The 22108-nt window shown below is 41.0% G+C and overlaps 1 long non-coding RNA gene across 1 annotated transcript in view; it reads left to right on the top strand.

Annotated features, from left to right (window-relative positions):
• Positions 1 to 22108, top strand: part of LOC144677753 (uncharacterized) — a 104606-nt gene that overhangs the window by 67490 nt on the left and 15008 nt on the right. Inside the window, exon 2 of the long non-coding RNA XR_013575806.1 lies at positions 17565 to 17636. This is a non-coding gene — a long non-coding RNA (uncharacterized LOC144677753). The remainder of the gene's footprint in view (positions 1 to 17564; positions 17637 to 22108) is intronic.

Below are 22108 nucleotides of genomic sequence, written 5' to 3'. Positions count from 1 at the left end.
TCAAAATTTGCACATGGCACGAAACTTGGAAGTATTGCGAACTGTGAGGACCACTACCACCTAGAAGGACAAGGGCAGCAGATAGACGGGAACACCACCACCTGGAAATTCCCCTCCAAGTCACTCACCATCCTGACTTGGAAATATATCGCCGTTCCTTCACTGTGACTGGCAATGCAACCCACCACTCTAAGACAGCTAAACAAACATATTAATATACGAAAAAGAAAGACAGGACAAAGAACAGATGGCCCATCAAGAATCGTGACCCTATAAACTGTCCACCTATCAGTAGCCATGTAATCCCAGGGAGATTAAAATGGGATTTGAAAAAACAGGCCAACTCAGGAATGAAGAATTCCAAGAAATTCCTCTCTGTCAAGTGAAGGCACTCAAAAAGCGGGTTCCAGGAGATGAGCATGATCATGATCCCCTGACAACCTATCATGTACAGTAATATCGGCCTCCTCCAGGAACCCATCCAGATCTCTCTTAAACATCTGCAGCAAATCTGCACCCACTGCACAAGTTGGCAATTTATCCCAAACTTCCTGACATATAACTTCGTCCAAGTTTAAGTAATTTAACATATCAAATTTTATTTAAAAATGCTCCTGCGAAGCGTCTTGGGTTGTTTTACTCAGCCAGTGTAGTGCATTGTGTTTCAAATGGTGGATTGAGATTAATGTATTCTGCTCCACCTGAGTGACTGATAAACTACAATTCACAATCTCACTTCATCTACTTCTTAAAGGATCCTTTATACGTCCCATTTCCCAAACTCAGAGCTGCAGCTAATCATTTACATTAATTTCAAAGCCATTCCTGATCCAATCTGTGGTCCCTAATTTTTCCAGTGTCCTTGCCTCCCCTCTTCAGTGTAACAAAGCTGTATTCTTTCAAGAAGTCTTGCATTAAAAAGTATTTTTCTGTTAAAGAGATCGAGTTAGCCATTATAGTAAAGGTGCTATATAAATGCAAGCTATGTTATGTACATCTCCTTGTTACCCCTAACTTATTTAATTCAAATAGTCCATCCATAAGTACCAAATCTACCTCCCTCCTTATCTTAAATAGCTCGATCAAGCCTTGCTGAAAATTACACTTTTCTAGACCTGCTGAGTATATCACAATAACTAAGCTAGATATTAATCAAATGATCTTTTCCACGATCTCTGTCTCTCCCACCATGTGAAAACTGGACACAATGACCCAGATTTCACTGAAAAAATAATGCGTCTGAACAGCACACTGCAGTTGATTGCAAAAGCTGAGCTTTTTGTTATACTCCCCTCTTGGTTAGTGAGGTGTAAATAAAGTTAATTCAAAATAGCTGCCTGCAGTTGAGCATGTGTTAGTCTTAGTCAGTGCAATGCACAACAGAAAGGATGGGACAGAATTATTTTTCACAGTTCATCTGAGACATTAAGGACTGAAGAAGATTGTGACACACTTTTTGAAACTCCTAAAGTAAATGTTGGGATGTTTGAGCAATTTGAAAGAGTGCTCCATGTGCACATAGTGTTCAGGTACACAGTGAGTCAGCATGGTACTTACTTTTTAAAAAATGACACTGAAGACATATTTGGGGACAATGAGGGAATTCAACCCTAACAAAGAGGACTGGAGTAATTACAAATGAAGATTACACATTTGATTGAATGCAAATAACATAGGAGATGAGGATAAAGTAAATTTTCTCCTCACTATGATGGAGCCAGATGCTTTTGAAGTGGTATCTAACCAATGCTGCCTGCGGGACCCCAGTACTATAGACTCTTCTGAAATTAATGAAATTCTGGACTCATCATGGCATGGCTAAGAATGAGATTGCACTGAGAGTTATGTTCCATCAAAGGACGCCATTGCCAAATGGGACTATTACAGGTTACATTCTCGAACTAAAGAAACTCTCTCATCAATGTGGAGATGCTGCAAACTTAGAAATCAACCTTTACAGACACGTTTATAAGAAACCTAAACAACAATAAAATCCAGGCAAAGCTTTTGAGTAAATGCGATAAATTAATGTGGAAGGAGGCCTGTGGTGGGACAACAGCCATGAAAATGTCAGAGATAGCTGCGAATTGCAAAGGCGTTCTTTTTCTGAGCTGGCAGGGCAGATCCATGCATTTCAGGCAGTCAAGTTCATAGATTCAGAGTCAGAAATTTAGATGCTACCATTGCTGTGGTAGCCACCAAACATTTAAATTCCCCCATGTCTAGTCAAAAGTGGTATGCCTGTGGGGAAAACTGGGTGTATCCAGACGCTATGCAGGAGAAAAGGAAACAGTCCTGGTCGTGGTAAAGCTCCAGGTCACGGCCATGCATCAGGTCAAGGCCATTGTAGATCTAAAGCTAGTTCAGGAGCCTGGAAATCCTCGAATGTGCATATGACAGATGTGAAAACAGAAGCTGGTGTTATCAAGCAGGAAGATCAAGAGTTGTACTCAGTCAGAGAGCAAGAAAAACAGCACACGGAAGATGAAAGTAATGGGGCTGAAGATAAAGTTCCAGGGCCCACAATAGAAATGCAAGTCAGAGATTCACAACTTACTTTCATAATTGATACAACTGCAACCATGTCTGATATTGCGGAAGGAGAGCACAAGTCATCTCTAAGTCCCCTTACACAAAACTAGTGTGAAACTGACTAGTCCAATAATAGTATTCCAGTGTTAGATGACGTTAGGGTTAGGGTGGAATACAATGATGCATCCTATTACTTGCCATTGGTAGAAGTAAGACAGAACAAAGTCTCCTCGATGGGGAGGAATTGGCTTAAGAAGACGAGGCTAAACTGGGGCAAGCCATTTACAGTAGAGATCAGTAAGAGTACATCTGATATTGAGGAATGCTAAGAGAGCACAAAGTGGTCTTTGAGCAAGGAGGACCAAATGATAAAATTAGACATTAGTACAATATTAAGTTAGCAGAGTTAGTAAGTTAGCAGATCATGCAAATGCAGACATCCTTTCAAAATTTTCCTTGAATACTGATTCATTTCGATCTACTGAGTTACGTGTGAATTACTTTACATACACAAATGACACGCCAGTGTCTGCCAGAGAAATTAGAAATTAGCGGATATTCCGCGAAGGCTTAAAGAGAGATTGTCAGAGGAACATTAGCAAGAGTGTAAGTTTATGGGGAACTGCTGACCTTTGTCTGGTCAAGCTTGGAAAGAAACGTTTGGCACATACTAACCAGAAATAAGCAGGAGTAGTGAGACGCCATGAATCTGGCAGAAGCAGAGATAAGTAAGCAATATTAGTTAAAAATGTGATCTTTGAGATTCCTGAGAAAGGCAGTAGAACCAGGAGTTATCTCCATCTAGAATTTTAGGTATGCACAAGCTTACTAAGAGTTCATGGATAGACAATTAAATAATTACAAGAAAGGCCATGTTTAATAATTACTACTCTGAAGAAGAGTCATACGGACTCAAAACGTTAACTCTGTTTCTCTCTCCACAGATGCTGTCAGACCTGCTGAGCTTTTCCAGCATTTTCTGTTTTTATTTAATAATTACTTTGTAGTTTAGCCACATTTAATGATTAAGTTATCAAGGTATTTTAATCAATTAACCTAATATTATATTCTGTGTAATTATGGTCAATGTAGGACACTATTACTCTATAGGAGCCTTTTACTGCAGGGGCATTATTTTCCAACAGGTGAGATTTACATTGCAAATAATTCATCAGATACTATTATTTATACAGGTGAGATTTACATTGCAAATAATTCATCAGATACTATTATTTATACAGGCCACATTCCTTTCAAGTTTCTAGGCAAATTTTGAGACCGAAGTGCAAGGCTATTCAGATGGAGTCTATTAGTGCAACCATTTAATTTACTGATAATACGTGTGGCTGGACGATAAAATTTAATTGCAGATGCGTTGTCAAGAGTTTAAAGCTCAAAGGAAAACTGGACATTTAAAACCTGGACACTGGACTGGAATGGTTTCTGTTGATACCAAGGATTTGTATATATATTGTTATGTTAATTCATGCATCTGGTAAAGTAACAGTGTGAGTATATAGATAAGTATAGGAGATAGTGTAAGATGGGTTAAAAAAATGGGCAAACAATAAGTGCATCTGTGTTTGCAATTTGACTTCCGGGTCTATGAGTGAAAGTATACTCATACGCTGCTAAGATCAACACCCACCTTTGTACTCTTGCTGAGGCTATAGTGGGTATAACCTTGTCTTCGCCGAATAATCCCAATAATGGCTTGTGGTCCGATATGAGAGTAAAATGATGGCCATGTACGTATTGTGAAACTTGTTAACACCAGAAATGATTGACAGGCCTTTTTTTTCTATTTGAGAGTATGCTTTCCCTGCTGTATTGAGTGTTCTCGATACGTATCCAAAGGTCGTTTTGATCCATCATCCATTCAATGGGAAAGCACTGGTCCTACTCCATAGGGAGATGCATTGCACGTTAATATCAACTCTTTTTTTGGGTCAAAATGTACTAGAAGTGTAGATGATTGTAGTAACTGTTTCACTTTTGTGAAAGCTTCTTCTTGTGGTGTTTGCCATGACCATCTCTGGTTTATCTTGAGCAAGTAGTACAGTGGTGCCAGTTCTGTCAATAAATTAGGCAAGAAGCATCCATAGTAACTGATCATCCCCAAGAATGATTTCAATTCGGATGTATTCTTTGGTGCTGGTGCTTCTCTAATGGCTTCCACTTTTTCTTCAACTGAACGCAGGCCTTGTGAATCTACCTTGTGACCTAGGTAAGTTACCTCCTTCACATGGAATGTGCACTTCTCGTTTTCCAACCTCACTCCAACCTGCAAAAAACATTTCAAAACTTCTTCCAAGTTCATCAATTGTTCCTTTCCAGTGAGTTTAGTCACAAATAAACTACAGCGTGGGGCAATCCCTATAGTAAACTCTCTATGGTTCTTTGGAATATGGCGCAAGCTGAAGATATGCCAAAAGGTAAGTGGATGTATTGGTACAAGTTTTTGTGTGTATTAATGGTGACAAGCTTTCGGGAGGCCTTCTCTAATTCCAATTGTTGATAGGTGTGACTCACATCTAACTTCATGTAGGCAGTTCCACCTGACAGTTTAGCATGTAAGTCTTCAATTTTTGGTATGGGGAGTCTGTCCAATTTTGCCACTTTGTTGACTGTTAATTTATAGTCCCCACATATTTGAATGCTTCAGTCAGGTTTACGAACAGGCACAATTGGAGCTGCCCACTCTGAAAATTGTACCGGTTGTATCCCTCCTAAGTTTTCTAATCTGTCCAGTTCAGCGTCTACCTAATCCCACACTGTGTAAGATACTGGTCTGGCCTTCATGAATCTTAGTGTTGCCTCTGGATCTACATGAATTTTTTGCTTGTAGCCCCTCAATCTTTCCAATTTCGTCCTTGAAAACCGAGGCATATTTTTGTAATAGCTCTGATAGCCCATTAGTTCTCAGTTGAAAGATTTCAGTCCATTCCAATTTAATTTCTTTCAGCCTGGACCCTCACCTGCTACTACCATCAAGGATAATTTCACTGTTTGACCTCTGTAGTGTACTGTGACTTTACATATGCCCTTGACTTGTATGTCTTCTCCCGTGTAAGTTTTCAATTTGGCATCTGTTTCTTCCAAATTTAGTTTACGGTCCCCATGATTCAGGTATTTAAAAGCATACTCACCTATCACCGTAGTGCCTGTACCAGTGTCCATCTGCATTCTGATAGGCTTCTCATTCACTCTCATGGTTACATAGATAGGTTCTGTTCTTTCTACCTGTAAATTATATAACGAATAAATATCTGAATCTATTACCTCATTTTCAATGCTGTTAATCTCATTGGGTTTTTGCTTTTCTCTGAAAGTCTGCCTGATTCTATCTTTACAATGTTTCATGAGGTGTCCATTTCGATGATAGAAAAAACATTCAATCTTTTTAAACTTATTAAGGTTGTATGCTTCCACCTCTGTTGCCTTTATGCCTTGTTTTTGCTGCTAAGTTATCCCTTTTAATTTGTCTGCATGCAGTGTCTGCTTCCTGCTTCTGAATAAAGCTCCGCACTTTCGCGCTCTTTTTGGTTGAGGCTCCATGCCCAAAGTGGAGGATGGCGCCATTTTGCACTTAGATGGCTTCTGAGTCTCGCACTGCACCTTCCATTGCCAGAGCAATTTCCAATGCCTTCTAAAAATCTAAATTTGTTTCAGACAGTAATCTCTTTTGAATCGCATCTTCATTTATAACGTACACCAAACAACCTCTAAGCATATCACTGATAGATGTACCAAACTCGCAATATTCAGTTAATTGCTTCAGACTTGCCACGTAACAAGCAACTGTCTCCCCCACAGCTCTATTTCTTGAGTTAAATTTGAACCGTTGCATCGTCACCGACAGCTTGGGCTGGTAATGATTCTTTACGAGGTTCACCAAGTCATTAAAACCTTTTGAATCTGGAGCACTGGGCACCTACAGAGTCCGAATTAATCCATACGTTTTACTCCCATACGTTGACAAAAGGATCGCATGCCTCTTCTCTTCCCCCACAACGTCGTTTGCCCTGAAGAAGAACACGAGGCATTCAGCACAGTGAGACCAGTCGTCCGAGGTTGGACCAAAAGGCTCCACTCTTCCAAACTGTGGCATGCTCTGAGGGGATTACTTCAACGATCAGGAAGGAAATTTTTCTATATTACACATCAGATTACTACAACATTCTTCTGCGGGAGGGGGAACAGCCAGAGGTTGTGGTCCACAGTGGTACCAATGACTTAGGTAGGAAGGGGGATGTCGTCTTGCAGTCAGAATTTAGGGAGCTAGGTAGAAAATCAGCAAGCAGGGCCTCAGATGTAGTAATCTCCAGATTACTCCCAGTGCCACGTGCCAGTGAGTACAGAAATAGGAGGATAAGGCAGATGAATGAGTGGCTGGAAAGATGGTGCAGGAGGGAGGGCTTTAAATTCCTGGGACACTGGGACTGGCGCTTGGGGAGATGGCACCTGTACAAGCCGGACGGGTTGCACCTGAACAGAGCTGGGACTGAGTTCCCTGCTGGGCTTTTTGCTAGTGCTGTTGGGAGGGCTTTAAACTAACTCGGCAGGGGTGTGGGAACCAAGAGAAAATATTAGGAAGGAACACCAGGGTGCACAAAATACTGGGTGGGACAGATAGCACTTGTATAGAGAATAGTAAGTTAATAGGTGAAGTCGGGGTGAGGGAGAAAGTAACAAAATTTAAATCAGGGTTACTTTGCATGTAAATGAATGCACAGGGCACAGTAAATAAGATTGGGGAGTTACAGGCGCCAGATTGCCATGTGGAAATATGATGTGGTGGCGGTAACAGATACCTGGCTCAAGGAAGGGCAGAACTGGGTGTTAAATATTCCCGGGTACCAAGGTGTCCAGAAAAGATAGGAAAGGAAGGAAAGGAGGAGAGGTGGTGGTATTTGTTAAGGAGAGAATTGCACTGCTGGAGGAAGAGAATGGCTCAGAGGGTTCAAGGACAGAATCAATTTGGCTAGAGCTAAGGAACAAAAAGGGTGCAATTACATTGTTTGGTGTAGTCTATAGACCACCAACTAGTGAGAAGGACGTAGAAGAACAAATCTGCAGGGAAATTGCAGAGAGGTGCAAGCATTATAGAGTAGTTATAATGGGTGACTTTAATTGCCCGAATGTAAACTGGGGTGGGGGTAGTGTAAAGGGTGGAGAGGGGCAAAAAGCTGCTAGATTGTGTTCAGGAGTATTTTCTACAGCAGTATGTGTCCAATCCAACAACAAAAGACTCACTGTTGGAGCTAGTTCTTGGAAATGAGGTGGGCCAAGTAGACCAAATGTCAGTGGGGGAACATTTAGTAGACAGTGATCAATATATTGTATGTTTTAGGATAATGATAGAAAAGGACAATAGGCAATCCAGAGTAAAAATAATTAACTGGACAAGAGCCAACTTCGATGGGGCAAGAACGGAGCTGGGCCAGGCAGACTGGAATGAAAGATTGGCAGGAAAAACTGTAGCTGAACAATGGGCTACCTTCAAAAAAGAATTGGTTTAGGCACAGTCAAGGTATATTCCATTGAAAGGGAAAGGTAGGGCAAACAAATCCAGAGCTCCCTGGATGAAAAAGGAGATAGAAATTAAGATAAAGAAGAAAAAGTGTGTTTATGACAGGTAGCAGGTAGAAAATACAATTGAGAACCAAGAGTGATACGGAAAGTTCAGGGGGGGAGGTGAAAAAGCATATAAGAGAAGTGAAGAGGGATTATGAGAAAAGACTGACGGATAACATAAAGGGGAATCCCAAAGTCTTCTATAGGCATATAAATAGTAAAATGGTGGTAAAAGGAGGTGTAAGGCTGATTAGGGACTGAAGAGGGAATTTACACACGGACTAAGTATTAAATGAATACTTTGCATCCGTCTTTACCAAGGAGGTAGGTGCCATGGTGACAGATGAGGAAACTCTGTCATTAGAAGGGTTCAAAATTGATAAGGAGGAAGTGTTGAATAAACTGTTGATACTTAAAGTTGACAAGGCACTGGGGCCAGATGAGTTGAATCCAAGGATATTGAAGGAAGTGAGAGTAGAAATTGCAGGGGCACTGGCCATAACTTTTCAGTATTCCCTAGATACAAGGGAGGTGCCAGAGTACTGGAGAATTGCAATCATTATGCCCTTGTTCAAAAAAGGTTGTAAGGATAAGCCCAGCAATTACAGACCAGTCAGTTTAACTTCAGTAGTGGGCAAGATTCTAGAAACAATTAGTCGGGATAGAATTAGTAGTCACATGGAAAAATATGGGTTGATAAGGAAGAGCCAGCATGGATTTCTAAAGGGTAAATCGTGTTTAACTAACTTGTTGCAGTGTTTTGAAGAGGTAACAGAAATGGTCCATGAGGGTAATGTTGTTGATGTGGTGTACATTGACTTTCAAAAGGCATTTGATATAGTGCCACACAACAGATGTGAGAAAAGTTATTGCTGATGGAATAAAAGGGACAGTAGCAACTTGGATACAAAATTGGCTGAAAAATAGGAAGCAGAAAGTAATAGTAAATGGATATTTTTCTGGCTGGAGTAAGGTTTGTAGTGGTGTTCCCCAGGGGTCGGTATTGGGACCCTTGCTTTTCCTGATATATATTAATGATCTAGATCTTGGTGTGCAGAGGACAATTTCAAAGTTTGTGGATGATGTGAAGCTTGAGAGTGTTGTGAACTGCGAGGAGGACAGTGTAGAGCTTCAAAAGGGCATAGACAAGTTGGTGGAGTGGGCAGATAGGTGGCAGATGAAGTTCAATGTGGAAAAGTGTGAGGTGATTCATTTTAGTAGAAAGAACATGGACAGACAATATAAAACAAGGGGTGAAGTTTTGAAGTGGGTGAAGGAGCAGAAAGACCTGGGTGTATGTGTTTATAGATCATTGAAGGTGGCAGGACAGGTGGAGACAGAGAGCAGTTAATAAAGCACATAGTATCCTGGGCTTTATTAATAGGGGCATAGAGTTCAAGAGCAGGGGGGGTTATATAAGAATATATATATGAATTTATATAAGACACTCATTAGACCTCAGCTGGAGTATTGTGTACAGTTCTGGGTGCCACATTATTGGAAGGATGTGAACACATTGGAGAGAGTGCAGAAGAGATTTACAAGAGTGGTCCCAGGGATGAGAAAATTCAGTTACGAAGATAGATTGGAGAGGTTGGGACAGTTCTCCTTGGAGAGAAGGTTAAGAGGAGATTTGATAGAGATGCTCAAAATCATGAGGGAGCTGGACAGAGTAGATAGGGAGAAGCTATTCCCAGATGTAAAGTGATTTGCAGAAGAAGCAAATGTGACGTGAGAAAAAACCTTTTCACACAACAATGGTTCGGGTCTGGAATGCAGCCTGGAGGTGTGGTGGAAGCAGGTTCAATTGAGGCATTCAGATTCAGGAGGGCATTAGATGGTTATTTGAATAGAAACAATGTGCAGGGGTATGGGGAAAAGGCAAGCAAAGGCACTAGGTCACAATGCTCATTTGGAGAGCTGGTGCAGACATAATGGGCCGAATGGCCTCCTTATGTGTCGTTAAAATTCTGTGCTTCTGTGATTCCCACGCATCACGCCCCCCTCAACTGATGAATTAGTGCTCCTCCATGTTTAATACCACTTGGAGGAAGCACTGAGGGTGGCAAGGCCGCAGAATGTACTCTGGGTGGGGGGCTTCAATGTTCACCACCAAGAGTGGCTCGCTAGCACCACTACTGACCAAGCTGGCCGAGTCCTAAAGGACATAGCTGCTAGACTGGGTCTGTGGCAGGTGGTGAGAGAATCAACAAGGGGGAAAAAATTCTTGACCTCATCCTCACCAACCTACCTGTAGACAGGAAAGAGCTTTTCCACTTGGTGGAGGGATCAATAACCAGGGGGGCACAGATTTAAGGTAAGGGGCAGGAGGTTTAGCAGGGATTTGAGGAAGAATTTTTTCACCCAGAGGGTGGTGGGAATCTGGAACTCACTGCTTGAAAGGGTGGTAGAGGCAGAAACCCTCATAACATTTAAGAAGTATTTGGATGTGCACTTACGGTGCCATGGCATACAAGGCTATGGGCCTAGTGCTGGAAAATGGGATTAGAATAGTTATGTACTTGTTTGACCGGCGCAGACTCGATGGGCCGAAGGGCCTTTTTCTGTGCTGTAGACCTCTATGACTGTATGACCTGCTGCAGATGCATCTGTCCATGACAGTATCAGTAGGAATGACCACCACACAGTCATTGTGGAGATGAAGTCCCGTCTTCACATTGAGGAAACCCTCCATCGTGTTGTGTGGCACTACCACCATGCTAAATGGGATAGATTTGGAACAGACCTAGCAACTCAAGACTGCGCATCCATGAGGTGCTGTGGGACACCAGCAGCAGCAGAGTTGTACTCTAACACAATCTGTAACCTCATGGCCTGGCATATCCCCCATTCTACCAGTACACCAAGCCAGGGGACCAACCCTGGTTCGATCAAGTGCGCAAAAGGGCATACAAGGAGCAGCAACAGACATACCTAAAAATGAGGTGTCAACCTGGTGAAGCTACAACACAGGACTACTTGTATGCCAAACAGCATAAGCAGCAAGTGATAGACAGAGCTAAGTGATCCCACAACCAGCGGATCAGATTTAAGCTCTGCAGTCCTGCCACATCCAGTCATGAATGGTAGTGGACAATTAAACAACTCACTGGAAGAGGAGGCTCCACAAATATCCCCATCCTCAACAATGGAGGAGCCCAGCACATCAGTGCAAAAGATAAGGTTGAAGTATTTGCAGCAATCTTCAGCTGGAAGTGCCAAGTGGATGATCCATCTCGGCCTCCTCTGGAGGTCTGCAGCATCACAGATGCCAGTCTTCAGCGAATTCAATTCACTCCATGTGATATCAAGAAACAGCTGAAGGCACTGGCTAGTGCAAAGGCTATGGACCCTGACAATATTCTGGCAGTGGTGCTGAAGTCTTGTGCTCCAGAACTTGCTGGGTCCCTAGCCAAGCTGTTTCAGTACAGCTACAACACTGGCATCTACCCAGCTATGTGGAAAATTGCCCAAAAAGCAGGAGAAATCCAACCCAGACAATTACCGCCCCATCAGTCTACTCTCCATAATCAGTAAAATGATGGGAGGGGTCATCAACAGTGCTATCAACTGGCACTTGCTTAGCAATAATCTGTTCACTCTTAGTTTGGGGTCCGTCAGGGTCAATTCAGATTCTGGCCTTATTAGTTCAAACATGGATAAAAGAGCTGAACTCCAGAGCTGAGATGAGAGTGACTGCCCTTGACAGCATTTGACCAAGTGTGGCATCAAGGGGCCCTAGCAAAACTGGAGTCAATGGGAATCAGGGGATAAAATCTCCGCTGTTTGGAGTCATACCTAGCGCAAAGGAAGATGGTTGTGGTTGTTGGAGGTCAATCATCTCAGTTCCAGGACATCACTGCAGGAGTTCCTCAGGGTTGTGCCCTAGGCCCAACCATCTTCAGCTGCTTCATCAATGATCTTCCTTCCATCATAAGGTCAGAAGTGGGGATGTTCGCTGATGATTGCACAATGTTCAGCATCATTCGCAACTCCTCAGATACTGAGGCAGTCCATGTCCAAATGCAGCAAGACCTGGATAATATCCAAGCTTGGGCTGTCAAGTGGCAAGTAATATTCATGCCACACAAGTGCTAGGCAATGATGATTTCCAATAAGAGAGAATCTAACCATTGCCCCTTGACATTCAATGGCATTACCATCGCTGAATTCCCTACTATCAACATCCTGGGGGTTACCATTGACCAGAAACTGAACTGGACTAGCCATATAAATACTGTGGTTATAAGAGCAAGTCAGAGGCCAGGAATCCTGTGGCAAGTAACTCACCTCCTGACTTCCCAAAGCCTGTCCATTATCTACAAGGCACAAGTCTCCAGTTGCCTGGATAAGTGCATCTTCAACAACACTTCAGAAGCTTGACACCATCGAGGACAAAGCTGCCTGCTTAATTGGCGCCTCATCCACAAACATTCACTCCTTCCACCGCCGACGAACAGTAGTAGCAGTGTGTACCATCTACAAGATGCACTGCAGGAATTCACCAAGGCTCCTTGGACAGCACCTTCCAAACCCACCACCACTACCATCTAAAGGACAAGCGCAGCAGATAGATAGGAATGCCACCACCTGGAAGTTCCCCTTCATGCCCCTTTCCACCCTGACTTGGAAATATATTGACATTCTTCCTCTGTCGCTGGGTCAAAATCCTGGAACTCCTTCCCTAACAGCACTGTGAGTGTACCTACACCATGTGGACTGCAGAGGTTCAAGAAGGCAGCTCACTACCACCTTCTTTAGGGCAATTAAGGATAGGCAACAAGTGCTAGCCTAACCAGCAAAGCGCACATCCCATAAACAAATATAAAACAGATGTTGAGTCGATGCCCAATAGCACAAGCGCAAAAACTGAGGGTTTGATAAGTTGGTTTGCAACGTACCAGAGGCGTTGGTGTTAGATAATGGTTCACAGTTTAGCTCAGAAGAGTTTGAAATATTTCTGAGTAAGAATGGATCAAACACACTCTAATACCACCATATCACTCAGCATTGAATAGTGCTACAGAATGAAGTGTACAGGTCGTGACAAGGTCTTTGCAGACGTCTAGGTAGGTGAAAGGTGAAAGCTAGAGCATAATTTCCATCTTTCTCTTTGACACAGGCTAGACAATGTTATGTTCTTTTACAGAATAACACCACAGTCCACAACACATCGCTCACCTTACGAGTTAGTGTTTAAACCTGCTCCTTAAACAAGGTTTAGTTTGCTAAAGCCTGATGTCAACTGCAGAATAAGAGAAAAGCAAGACAAAGTGGATGAGTCATGATATACCAGTGTTACGATGAGTTGAGGAAGGGTGGAGTGCTCCCCTCTTTTCCACTCCTCATTTGACTGCAACAGGGCTTTTTATGAAAAGTATATGCTTACCAATTCAGTGAATGTTTAACTCTTCATGCGCTGTGATCCTAAAAGAACCAATCGGACAAATTTTCTTGAGTTTAACAATGAATGAGGTTAGCTTTATTGCACTTAACCCAGTCTAAGTAAAAATGTAAAGAATCTGCTCAGATTTTCGCACATGCACACCCACACACAACCACACACACGCTCTCAAAGTTCACACACACACACAAATAGATTTATGGGGAAAGGCAGATTAATTGAATTCAAGTGGGGAAAGATAGATTAATTGAATTGGAGTCCAGAGAAATAGAAGGGGTACAGAGCCCATAGTTTGGTGACTTGGCTGGGTTCAGGATAAGTTCAGCAGTCCTGCTGTTTTCCTTGCGGATGCAATTTAAAGATGTAGACAGCTGATTTGGGCTGTCCTTCCGAAGACCGTAGTGCGGGGTTGATTTTCTATCTGCAGCAAGGGCATCCCAGGGTGGTCACAGTCAGCATACAGGGTTCAAAAGCTTGCAAGGTAGGTTGGAGAGAGAGGGAGGAAGGAGGCACTCTATTTTGGTCTTCTCTTGTCAGCATTTTAGCTGTTTGTCCTCATACTGCAGAGAAAGCAGAAGCTTAACCACAGGTGGGCCTGTCACATGGCCATCAAAGTGATTCAAACACTATCATTACTGGTGTATTCCCCCTTGTAACTTATTCAGTTCACGTTTGGGAAACCTCCTTCTTAGCTGGGGTTCCATTATCCAAGTGATTGTGTTTAATGGTTTGTTTCTACCAGTTGAATATCTCAGGTGATTGCCTTGATAAATGCGGACAGGACATGTGGTTCACTCATATTCCCCTGTTCATTTTCCTTGATGGATCTTTGCAAACATGATGTTTCCATCTCAATGAATTCGAATGTGGAATGTACAGTGATGCAGATTGGGTAGCCATCTTTGGCTGACAGCTCAAGTCATCATTTATAAAGTTCAATTTGGGTTTCCAGCTGCTGGATTAAAAATCATTATTTGAGGTAAAGCATGTTTTTGTGAAACCAGGCACAAAACTTAGAGACCTTAGTGCTGGTCAAAAGGTCATGGTGAAAAACCACCGAAGCGATAAGTGCATTTGGTATGCATTTTTCTAATATAGTTACGCTTGTTAAGGATGACTATTCCTATCGTTGCGTATACTGGAAGCTACATATATTAATACACAGGGCCCTATTCTTTGCAGACAGAAAGAGCATGTACACAAATTGTAACTGTTTCATCTAAACAAAATAAGTGACAGCCATTCACTGGTTCATTCCCCATGGCAATGTCTTGACCAATCAGAGTCAAGCTGCCTAGTTTAAATTTCAAATAATGCTTGGCAGTTAACTATCAGCCACCATCCACTGGTGCATTCTCCATGGCAAAACCTCTACCAATCAGAGTCCACTTGCCAACCAATCAGCACTCTCTTCTCATAGAGTATAAATATGTTATTTCCCCTGACATTGGTATTTTCTTGCGAATTATCTTGATGAGTACAAGGCAAAAAGCTTCGGCAAAGAATTTATCTTTTTTCGGCAGTACAGTCAGAGATGTTGAGAGAGCAGAGTCAAGCTAATGGAAATGGAAGGAGATACCCAGGCAGAAAGAGAAACAAGCCGGATAGGTTAATTGAAAATATATAGGAAGGAGGAAGAAAAAAAGTTGTTCTTTCCATTGCTTCTTGTCAAATGATGGTATTTTCATTAAACACATACTGGTGTTAAGGAAAACCATTTTTTATACCCAAACTACTCTGATAATATTAGAGATGTGTGTTTTGGTTGCAATTACAGTAAAAAAACAAACAAGAAGCACAACCTGTTAAATTTCAGGTATTGTTGGTGTTGGTTTAGTCATACTGGGAAATTATGTACATGTACCATTTTACAGTTTAATATATTAGATGATTTTTAAGTGGGGACGGAGTGTAGTATATTGCAAGCATTGAGATTTTTGTTATACTTCCCCCTCAGTTGCGGAGGTGTAAATTAGGTTAGTTCAATATGGCTGCCTGCAGTTGAGCATGTGCTAGTCTTCATCAGTGCACTACACAACACACTCAGCATAATTATTGCCTAAATTAACCAGCAATTTGTAGTGAGAAAAAAATGTCCCATGAATTGTGATTCACCACAACCTGCTTTGTGAAACTGACATTTCAAGCTTTTCATGAAATTGATGCATTTTAACGTTAATTGGCCATCGAACTTGCCACAGTTTGGTTTAGTTTAGTAATTAACAGCATAAGCACCCTTTTAACAATGTGATAATTGTTAACAACTGCTACTCAACCTCTCTTGCCCAGAAAGTGAACAATTTAAAATGTGAAGTCTCATTCTTTTAGGTAGTGAATTGTTTTAGAATTTTAAAAGAGTCATTTTTTTTCATACTTCTCCTGTCTCCTCCTCTCTCTATTTCTCTTCCTGTACTAGAGTTGATGTTGAAGTCACTTACTCAAATTCACCTTCCTTGTCAATGCTTCCTGTTTATTTCTCAATCCTTTAAATCTCATTTGTTAAGGAAATACACATTTCTATCCCATCGCTTACCAAGATGCCCGGTTGCCCTCTATCGGCTGTTATCAGCTCACTTCCAGCAACTTGGTAGGGAAAAAAAATTAGAACTTAAACGTGAACAATCAAGTCTGATAGGGCAAGCATGAGCTACCTCATTCCAACAAAATCTGAGCCAATTCTGGAGGTGGTCTTCATTTTAACTATAAAACCCTAGCTATGTATATTCTAACTTTATTTGCTTTCACTATAGCCGCTATATGAACCCTTATAGACTATAAGATCTAATTCTCTTTCCCACTGAACAGACTTCAATTCAGAACCCAGAACAGTATACATGTGTCGAGCATGAGCCCTACCCATGAGCATCAGATAACACTATCCTTATCTGTATTAAATGTCATCTGCCAGGTGTGGTCCAATTTCCCCACTGCAGCTAGATCAAATTGTAATCTTTTCTTCTCATCTAGGGTTCTGAAACTAGCACAAATCTTCATGCCATCCACAAACCTTCAGGCAGGGCCTCCAACACCTTCATTCAGATCATTAACAAAGATCAGGAAGAGTGCTATTCAATACCGATTCCAGCAGATCTCAACTAATAACCGATCTGCACACAGAACAACTGCCATTAATGACAACCTTTTTGTCTGTTGGAACACGAATGATTGTTTGTGCAACACAAGATCCACGCTCCAATTCCACATAACTCTACTTTTAATTACCTATTTTGTAGTGCCTTATTAAAAAGCTTTTTAAAAATCCAATAATACAATTTGAACCTACAATGAAGGGTTACCTTCATCTATCAAATTAGTAAGCTTGTCAAAGAATTCAACCAGGTTGGTAAGGTATAATCTTCTTTTCCAAGAGCTATGCTGAGACCCTCTGTTAACCGCTTGTCTGAATGTGGTTATACAGAACATCCCTCATAATCCCTTCTAACAACCTTCTTTTAACTGATGTCAAGATAACGGGCCTATATCTAGCTACTAGATCTCTGTCAATGGTACTTGTGCCAGGTTCTAAGTACGTAAATGCAGCATGGAACAGCTCTGCTAAGTTATAGAATCATATAGCACTGGAGGCCATTTGGCCCATTATGTTTGTGTTAGTTGTTTCAAGGAACAATGCAAACTGTCCCAAATCTTTCATTGTAGCCCCACAAATATCTTTTTAGAATATACTTCCAATTCCCTTTTGAAGTTTATTATTGAGCCTGCTTAAACCATCCTTTCAGGCAGAGCTATCCAGATAACAACTTGTGCACCCCCAATTTTAATTGCTCCATCATTGGTAGCCATACCCTCAGCTGCCTGGGCCATAAGCTCTAGAATTCCCTCCCTAAGCCTCTCCACCTCTCTTTCCTCCTTTGAGTCGCTCCTGAAACCATTCTCTTTGACCAAGTTTTAGTCACCTGTCCCAATATCTCCTAATGTGGTTTGTTGTCAAATTTTGTTTGATAACGCTTCTGTGAAGTGCCTTGAGACTTTTTGCTATGTAAAGGCACTATATAAATGCTCGTTGATGCTGTTTTTGCTTTATTTCATACAGTCTTCAAACAGCTGGAGTTAAAATGGAAGCTGATTTTCCTCACCAAATTTTGAAATAAAGTCTGTGGGACAGGTAGGATGATTGATCTGGAATTCAGTAATGATCTGGGGACTTTACTGTTGTTGCTAATTAATTTGCACTTTGTCAAAGCGTTAATGGATCCTCAAAAACCAGAAGATATTGGAGCACCTGATCATTAACATTATAATTAATAGTTTGCAACATTATCTCTTTAATCATAGATGATTGACAGGTTTGTCCTCAGTAGTGTTTAGACTTAAAACAAATACTTGTGAGAGCTCTCTCTTGTAATTAGTTCTGAGATCCGAACACTGTGAATGAACTAAGGCCGAACAACATCACAATGTGAAAGTCTATTAAAGATGGTTTATCCAATGGTGGAAGATAGATTATTTTAACCACTTACAGGCTGATTTTAGTTTTAATACTTTAAGTACCTTGTCATGTCATATTGATTTTGTGCATTGTTTAAACTATAAATAAATGTGACTAAGCAGTTTTTAGACATGTATGCTTTTGTCTGACACGATGGCATTTTCCATACTTGGAAAGGTCATGAGAATGTCAAGAGCATTCTACATGATCTTCAAGAAGCAATTTATTGAACCTGGACAAGGTAGCCAATTAGTGGTGTGTATAAGAACGCATGTTTCTGTTACATGATGACTTGGCCTGCTTGTAGAAACCACCTTTTTGTTGTAAATACAAAAGCAAGCCCGGACTGTAATAGTCACCATGCAGGAAGTCATGTGGGAAATCATGGTGGCCAACTCATGTTCTATTAGTCTACAGTATTATATTCTAGGCTACAAAGGCACAACACCAAATGTTCTGCCCTAGTTCATACATCCATACTTTACTTTCCTGCTGAAAATCTTAAGAAGTACACCTGCACATACACGAGAGGCAGTAAAGAATCAGTAGAGTTCTATTGCTTTACCATCCCACAGATTCCAATTATCCAATTACAGAATGTACTTTTAAAAAAAACCCTTAGATGGTCAGACCAAATCAGTCTTATAAATATCATTGAAAGTTGACTTTTAGAATACTTTAGCTATTCAGAAAGTATTTTGAATTCATACTGCAATGTAAAACCCTGTTTATTGCAACACCATTAAGTACAGCAATTGAAAACCAATCTGTTATTTTATATAAAATATACCTTGAACGTAGCCAGGATAAGACACTGTCAAGCGGTGGCATCATCCTACACCTCGGACTATCTAGTTCCGTGTTTCTACAGCTTTAAAAGAAAAGGTAGAATGTCACCCTTCATCACTGTCACTGGGTCGATATCCTGGAACTCGCTTTGTAACAGCACCGTGGGGGTACCCATGCTCTATGGACTGCAGCGGTTCAAGAAAGCGACTCACCACTATCTGCTCAAGGGCAATTCAGTGTGAGCAACACATGCTAGCCTCAACAGCAATGCTCACATATCGAGAATAAATTTTAAAAATCTGACAGTAAGGGTATTATAAAATAGAAAAAAATGGTACTATAGTATAATCGCATTTGCTGAATAAATGTTGCTGGTATTGAAATAAATGAGGGCGGTAGAGACGAAGTAGGAAAAATTGAATGAAAATATGTGTTGGGCTAAATCAAATGACCCCCAACTCACTATAGGTCATTTCCATCATTGTTGTTCTGGCCAGCTAGAAGTATGAAGTCAATATCAGAAATATTTTATAAGTATATAGTGCAAATGGTGTGACATTCCATGGAGATTCTGGATATTAATCTTCTAGTGTATGGAGTGATTCGTCCTTGCCATTTTTTATTGTACAAAGCTTCATTGATGTTGTTTAGATTTGAAACTGAAATGTTTTGTCAAGATGTCCAAATAGAAATACACAAAATTACCTTTACATTTGAATAAAATGCTAAAGTACAAACAGCATAAAAATTATAACAAGCTGGGAAGCAATATAAACGAGTAATATTCTAATTAAATATAGCTGGATATATTTGCATATTGTGAATAACAGCATTATGATACAACATTTATTTTCACTTCGGGTATACAGCAAGCTTTATATACAACCATCTAGATTTTCATGGTTTTAAAATTAAGTATTTTTAAAAACATTCTTAAGTCTATTTCTTCAAAATGAATTAATTTTCTTTTAAAGTATATCTCTCTCTCCAAAGTCTATGTGAGGCACACTCCATTGCAGGGTGAAGATGTGTGCAAATCCTTTTCTTATGTTTCAGGTGGCAACACAGACGAATTTTTACTTTCTTTGTTCCTTGAGGGAATGACTTAGATTATGTGCAGAGATTGGCAATTTGCTGAAATATGTTTTAATCCACTGTACGTATTCACTACTGAAATTGTCTATTCTCCAACCCCCTTCTTCCAGTGGCACAATACTCCTGACTCCCAGAGTTATAATTGCCATTAAGGAACACATTGCCAGATCGCTGACCCAGAGCTGTCTCCATCTCCATACAAAGCATGCTTTATTAATAAAAAACTAGGTTGATATTTTAACATCACGTATTTATCCTAATGTGTTTTCCTCCCTATCATTGTGATCCTCCAGCTGGAAAAGGAGGAAAGCAGAACAAACAGCTCCCCCACAAAACCACCCTAGGCTGATGAGAGGCACGTGTCCATGTAAAGAGGAATACAGGGAGAGTTTGAATATTCCAATAGAGCTCCTGTAGTTTTTATTCCTCAGTAAGGCGCTCCAGCGGAATTACATTCTGTCACCTTTTCTAATGTGAACAGTTAACAGAGTAAATCCAGTTAAGCTCGGAGGTCAGTTTGGAAAGCTGACCCAGGCAAAACTCAAATCAAATCCGATCTAGCCACTTATTTTGAACATGCCTTTCTCCCACTAAGATACATCAATCATAAATCATAACAGAGGACATTGAACATCTAACTGCACACAAACAAGAACAGGAACAATGTTTCTTACAACCCCCAGAACCTCATTCCTTATATAAGGAAAAGAATTCAGCTATCTGCATCCACAGCTTCCCTAAGGTGGCTTCCTGCTGCAGTCTCTGCACATTTCCTGCACACTTTCCAATCAACTCTCCAGACATCCTAACAGTAGCACCCGGGCTAAACTCCAGACTTCCTGTTAGCACCTTCTGGACTGACAGTATTTCCCTGGTGGATGTTCTCTGCTCCCAAGTGATAATCCAGACGTTTTCTGAAGGACACACTCAAGTGTCCCTCCCTTGGACTCAAGTCTACATAGCACTACAGCACAGAACACCACCATAAAAAATTCCAAATATTTCTGAGAACAAGTCAATCCTGCCATCATGGTCTTAGGCCCATTTCACAAATTAGGCAAAAATCATATCATATTGCACTTAGAGAAACCAAAAGTCATGTAAAAGGGTGACTGTTTGATGATTGTCTTGCTGCAGAGGGTTGAACCAAAATATTTGGCTGGCTCTAGATGTGTGTGCGCCAATTCTGCTACCTGTTTGTAACATTAAACACCAAATTTGACCATGATTCCAGACGCATTTAAGATTATTTCAGCCCTATCCTTAATCCCTTATTTCACAGACATGACTAGGAGACATTCTTGAATGTGGTGCACTAAAAAAAACTGTTGTCACTACCTTGGCCACTTCTGTCTTCTTGGAGGCACTTTCTGGACAGTGGCATCCTTGCTACTTATTTTGTCTGTTGCCCTGTATCTGAAAGAAGAAATCTACTATTTCAAAATTATATTGCAATGGAAATAAAATGGTGCATGCAAACTGCTTGGATAGTCACCGTACTTTTTACATTTCTCCAACTTATCTTCCTACAACAGTTAAGGTAGAAAGGGGAAAGACACAGAGGTGTGGCAGCAAGGGAATGAAAAAACGAATGAAGAACTTGCATTAAGAATGTGCCTTTCATTCCAACAGGATGTCTAAAGTGCTTTACAAGCAATTAATTCATTTTGAAGTGTATTAACAGTGCTATGTAGCTAAAAGCAGCACCCAATTTGCGCATAACAAGGTCCGACAAAGGGTGATGAGATAAATAACCAGATAATGGTGCAGGGCAGGAAGAGAAGCATTTGATGGAGAGACTCTTGGATAGGAAAGAGTGGAATCAAGGCAGGGCAATGGTGTGGTACGCTGTGCCATCAGCCGCAGAGTGGATGAGAAAGATGAGGAAAAAAAAGGCACCACAGTCACAGTGCATGTCATTTGTGACTTTGATTAGGGCCAATGAAGTGTTGCGGCAGGATCAGAAACCTGCCTGGGGTGATTCAAACAAAGAATTGAAGTTGGACACAGATTTAGGTAGCAACAACACATTGAGAGCTTTAGAAATGGTAAATAGAGAGAAGAAATGGTGATTGGAGAGAGGTCAAGGGTAGATTTTGTTAGCAAGGGGCAATGACGGCTATTTTGAAAAGGAGGAGGGAACAGTACAATGTCAACTGTAATGAGGACCAAGGAGGGGAAGTCGAGCCAGGTGCAGGAACTTGGCCTCACGGACAAGATGAGCTCGGAGAGGGCATGAAGGGACATAGGAAAGAAACTAGAGA

This window comes from Cetorhinus maximus, chromosome 3 (assembly GCF_964194155.1).
Source record: "Cetorhinus maximus chromosome 3, sCetMax3.hap1.1, whole genome shotgun sequence".
Classification (NCBI taxonomy): domain Eukaryota; kingdom Metazoa; phylum Chordata; class Chondrichthyes; order Lamniformes; family Cetorhinidae; genus Cetorhinus; species Cetorhinus maximus.
Note: the sequence above shows the minus strand (reverse complement) of the source record. Positions and strands in the feature narration are given on the sequence as shown.